Below are 5,734 nucleotides of genomic sequence, written 5' to 3'. Positions count from 1 at the left end.
TTTTCACTGTTCTAACTGTTATAAATGCAGCAGCCCTATTGGCTGCCTGGCAACATGTGGTCTGCAGCCCATGAGGCTGCTGGGACTAGTTCCCAGCGGATCTATGATTGTAATGGCCGCCGCTGGCTCACAATCTCCCTGCAGCAACCACACAGCCGCCCCCCTCACACAGCCTGAAGGTAAGAGGGGGACCTGGCTACAACTGGATAACAGTCAGTTGGAAAAGGTCAGATAAGAACTCAGGGTAGCGAAGGAGTAAATTCAGTGAGTAAAGGCACAGACTCTGAAAACAACGACACTGAGTGTGAAGCAGGAGAACCTGGTTCAGCTCCTGGTGTTAGCTCCTTGTGACCTTGGGTAAAGTCACTTTATCTCCCTGTGCATCAGGCACCAAAAACACAGATTGTAAGATCATCTGGGCAGAGACTGTATCTGTAAGAAATCCTGGTCCAACCCTGTGTCTAACCCTGTGTCCAACCCTGTGTCTAATCCTGTGTCCAACCCTGTGTCCAACCGTGTGCCAACCCTGTGTCCAACCCTGTGTCCAACCCTGTGTCCAACTCTGTGTCCAACCCTGTGTACAACCCTGTGTCCAACTCTGTGTCCAACCCTGTGTCCAACCCTGTGTCCAACCCTGTGTCTAATCCTGTGTCCAACCCTGTGTCCAACCCTGTGTCTAACCCTGTGTCCAACCCTGTGTCCAACCCTGTGTACAACGCTGTGTACCGTGCACAATACTGTAACTGTGGAGGGGCTTTGAGTCCCATTGGGGGAAAAGATCTATATGAAATAAAGTTATAATTACGTTGCATCTATTTTGACTTACACGTGTCAGTGAGAGATTTGAGGAGGGATACAATGAAGCAGTATAAATGGTGAGGGAGAATGTACTTGGCATATATGATGTATCCAGTCTTGCTTGTCTGAATATCCAGCCTGTGATTAACAAACCATTCTTGCTGTCCTATGACATGCGGCAATGTGCGCATTCCAAGGGCTTTGAACTTGACAGATAAGATAACACTGCCCCCAGTGGTGCAAAAGTGCAACACACATGCGTTTGATCAAGTCCAAAACAAAACAGCATTGGTATCAGATATACAGTAAATACCTTGGGACCTGTACACAGCTTCCAGTACTTCCCAGTACTTCCCAGTACTTCCCAGTACTCCTGGTTGGAAAGCACATTTCAAACATACTCATGATTTCTCTGCTATCTTAAAAAGCCACCAGTGACAGCCATGCACCAGAAATGTATAATATATGCACGTATGGATGTCACATGTCTCAGTGATGCCATGCTGTACGGCCGCTGGTTCTCTGCCTCACGTTCTATCACAAAGTGAGACAATCATACATCATGTGCTGAGAGCAAATTGGTCCCAGTTTAATCGCTCAGTCACTGTTACTCTGTCAGCGCTGTCAGGAGGAAGGGAGATGAATGAATGGGGTTGGGACGTTTGTGGGGTTGAACAGACCTCATTGTGCAATTTTAACCCCTTCCCCTCCACCCTAGGGCCCTTTTAATCAAGCAACGCATACAGTACATCAAAAACTAACACGTACTGGAAAAACTTTATCCAGGCACATTCATTATTATACATTAAAAGCAATGATATATAATGTATGCATTGTTTGAATCTGACGCTGTTTCTTCACACCTGTATAGCATTATTCATTATTTCAGCCAAGGTTTGTTTTTTATAAATAACCCCTATAGACTGTCAGTCATCATTCAGAGCTCACTTATAGCATGGGTCACCCAAGGTTTTCAGTTATCAAGTCACAAAGGGCTTTGTGATTGACATAAATTGACATAATCTAACAAAGGAAAATACATTACAGAGATACAGTATGGTTAGGTCAGTTGTTTCCAACTTTTGGAAGCCCAACCTTCTCTAGTAGAGTGTCGAAGATTAGATGCATTGTAAGGAACCCCAACCCTCTCTAATAGCACGTCTGATATCAGATGCATTGTAATGAATCCCAACCCTCTCTAATAGTGCGTCTGAGATCAGATGCATTGTAAGGAACCCCAACCCTCTCTAATAGCGTGTCTGAGATCAGATGCATTGTAAGGAACCCCAACCCTCTCTAATAGCGCGTCTGAGATTAGATGAATTGTAAGGATCCCCAATCCTCTCTAAAAGCGCGTATAAGATCAGATACATTGTAAGGAACCCCAACCCTCTCTAATAGCGCGTCTGAGATCAGATGCATTGTAAGGAACCCCAACCCTCTCTAAAAGTGCGTCTGAGATCAGATGCATTGTAAGGAACCCCAACCCTCTCTAATAGCGTGTCTGATATCAGATGCATTGTAATGAACCCCAACCCTTTCTAATAGCGCGTCTGAGATCAGATGCATTGTAAGGAACCCCAATCCTCTCTAATAGCGCTTCTGAGATTAGATGAATTGTAAGGATCCCCAATCCTCTCTAAAAGCGCGTATAAGATCAGATACATTGTAAGGAACCCCAACCCTCTCTAATTGTGCGTCTGAGATCAGATGCATTGTAAGGAACCCCAACCCTCTCTAATAGTGCGTCTGAGATCAGATGTAATGTAAGGAACCCCAACCCTCTCTAATAGCGCGTCTGAGATCAGATGCATTGTAAGGAACCCCAACCCTCTCAAATAGCGCGTCTGAGATCAGATACATTGTAAGGAACCGCAACCCTCTCTAATAGCGCGTCTGAGATCAGATACATTGTAAGGAACCGCAACCCTCTCTAATAGCGTGTCTGAGATCAGATGCATTGTAAATTCTTCTGTATTTGGTACAATTTTTCAAATAACCTGAAAATCCCCTTTAGAGATGCCAGGGTAACCCAAGGACTCCTAGAAACCCTGGTTAAAAAAAAAACTGGGTTAGATGAATGAACATGTAGTAGGAACAGAATATTGGCTGAAGTGATATCATTTTGGATCTGTTTATACAGTATTGCTGCCCTGGTAAAGATGAGGGAAGAAAATAGCAAAATCTAGAAAGTCCCAACGATGCTAACACATTAGGGGCAACTGTTTCCCTTTGTTGAACTCTGAGCTAAGTGAAATCTCCCTGACTTTCTGAGGAGTGAGAAGTGCGGAGCTTAGAACAGCTGCTTTTCATTTCCTTAATGTTGTGCAAAAGTCAAACAGATGCAGAGGGACAGAGTGCAACGCTGACAGAGTGCAACGCTGACAGAGTGCAACGCTGACAGAGTGCAACGCTGACAGAGTGCAGTCCTGACAAAAGGAGAAATTGTGACCATGCAATTTAGCATTAATTGAACGACATTAACCCTGCCGCTACCAGGGATTGAAGCAGCGTTACATAAACTTGTATTGCAGACTCTCCAACATTTCACAATGTATAAATGTACCTGTAGCAGTGCTAGAGGCCTCACCTAAAGGGGCAGGGACTCCTTTTCCCCACAATACCATCTTAACAACGGCAAAATAAACGAAACATGCCTTGTTTTCCTTGCACAGTAACGTAAACACGATGAACAGAATATTTCAGGATTCCATGTGTCCCTCCTCACCCGCTTCTCTCCATATGTCCCTCCTCACCCGCTTCTCTCCATGTGTCCCTCCTCACCCGCTTCTCTCCATGTGTCCCTCCTCACCCGTTTCTCTCCATGTGTCCCTCCTCACCCGCTTCTCTCCATGTGTCCCTCCTCACCCGCTTCTCTCCATGTGTCCCTCCTCGCCCGCTTCTCTCCATGTGTCCCTCCTCACCCGCTTCTCTCCATGTGTCCCTCCTCACTCGCTTCTCTCCATGTGTCCCTCCTCACCCGCTTCTCTCCATGTGTTCTTCCTCACCCGCTTCTCTCCATGTGTCCCTCCTCACCCGCTTCTCTCCATGTGTCCCTCCTCACCCGCTTCTCTCCATGTGTCCCTCCTCACCCGCTTCTCTCCATGTATTTCTCCTCCCCCGCTTCTCTCCATGCGTCCCTCCTCACCCGTTTCTCTCCATGTGTCCCTCCTCATCCGCTTCTCTCCATGTGTTTCTCCTAACTCACTTCTCTCCATGTGTTCCTCCTCACCCGCTTCTCTCCATGTGTCCCTCCTCACCCGCTTCTCTCCATGTGTTCCTCCTCACCCGCTTCTCTCCATCTGTCCCTCCTCTCCCGCTTCTCTCCATGTGTCCCTCCTCACCCGCTTCTCTACACATGCACCCTCCTTACCCGCTTCCCACCCCATGTATCCCTCCTCAGCCGCATCTCTCCATGTGTCCCTCCTCACCCGCTTCTCTCCACATATGTCCCTCCTCACCAGCTTTTCTCCACATGCTCTCCTCCTCTTCAACTTCTCCCCCACATGCTCCCCTCCTCACCAGCTTCTCCCCACATGCTGCCCTTCAACTTCTCCCCCACATGCTCCCCTCCAACTCCTCCCCCACATGCCCCCCCTCCACCAGCTTCTCCCTACTGTACATGCTCCCCTCCTCTCCAACTTCTCCCCCACATGATCTCCTCCTCACCAGCTTTTCCCCACATGATCTCCTCCTCACCAGCTTTTCCCCACATGATCTCCTCCTCATCAGCTTCTCCCCCACACGCTCCCCTCATCTGCTTCCCCCCACCTGCTCCCCTCGTGCTCCCCTTCTATTAAGCTTCCCCTACATACTCTTCTTCTCACCAGTCTCCCCTTTATGTCCCCCCTTTCTCTCTTATTCCCTTCACTTGCTCTTACCCTCCTCGCTCTCCCCCTCGCATGTTGTGATGCCGCGTTGCTGTGACAATGCAGCGTCGTGATGTCATACGCTGAGGAGGGCCATCACCCCCCCTCCACTCCTCCAGCCTACAGGAAGCAAAAGCTAAATCCACCACTACTCAGAGTGTGTATTGTAACATAAGGCTGTGCCCATGAAAGGACAGGCAGCGCTGAGCCGTGCGGACGCTCCGCGCTGAGCCCCGGCGTCCTCAATGAGGATGTCTAGAAAGGTGGTTGACGTGAGCGTCCGCAGGCGTGCTGAGGAGTTGGATTTTTTAGCCGACAGCCAATGCTGTTTTTCAGCGCTCTGTCGGCTGAAAACCTCCAATCACAGCAAAGCAGCATTAACGTTGACATCGGTGCGTCGCGGGCTATTGGCCCAGCGACATCACTGCCCCGCCTCCCGATCGCGCACGCTGGCTCGTCTGCTTGTCCATGAAATCGCTCAGGCTTCAGCAGGCGAGCCTCAGTGTCAACGCAGCTCAGTACTGCTCCCCCCTCTATGGACGCAGCCTAAGGCTGGGCTCGCTATACTTCTGTGGTGTGGGGGTTGAGGGGCAAAACGGACTGCTGTGGTGTGTGGGGGGGGGAGCAAACAGTGGTGTGGTGTGGGGGGGGCAAACAAAGTTGTGTGGTGTGGGGGGGCAAACGAAGTGAGGGGGGGAAGGGGAGAAGGGAAGAGGGGAGAGAAGGGGGGGGAGAAAGGAGAGAAGGGGGGAGAGGAGAGAGGGGAAGGGAGAGCAAGGGTGGAGAGAAACGAGAGGAGGGAAGGGGGAGAGAGGAGGGAAGGGGGCTAGAGGAGGGGAAGGGGGAGAGAGACGAGGGAAGGGGGTTAGAGGGGGTAAGGGAGAGAGAGAGAGCAATGGGGGACAGAGAGCAATGGGGGAAGAGAGAGAGAGCAATAGGAGGAGAGAGAGAGAGCGCAATGGGGGGGGGAGAGAGATCAATGGGGGGAGGAGAGAGAGCAATGGAGGGGGGTAGAGAGAGAGCAATTGGGGGGAGAGAGCAATGGGGGGGGGAGAGAGAGAGAGCAA

General features: G+C 50.0%; 1 protein-coding gene across 1 annotated transcript in view; it reads left to right on the top strand.

Annotated features, from left to right (window-relative positions):
- PLXNA4 (plexin A4) overlaps positions 1-5,734 on the top strand; it is a 796,616-nt gene that overhangs the window by 498,081 nt on the left and 292,801 nt on the right. The window lies entirely within an intron of this gene.

The sequence above is a fragment of the Ascaphus truei genome, chromosome 5, assembly GCF_040206685.1.
Source record: "Ascaphus truei isolate aAscTru1 chromosome 5, aAscTru1.hap1, whole genome shotgun sequence".
In the NCBI taxonomy this organism is placed as follows: Eukaryota; Metazoa; Chordata; class Amphibia; order Anura; family Ascaphidae; genus Ascaphus; species Ascaphus truei.
Note: the sequence above shows the minus strand (reverse complement) of the source record. Positions and strands in the feature narration are given on the sequence as shown.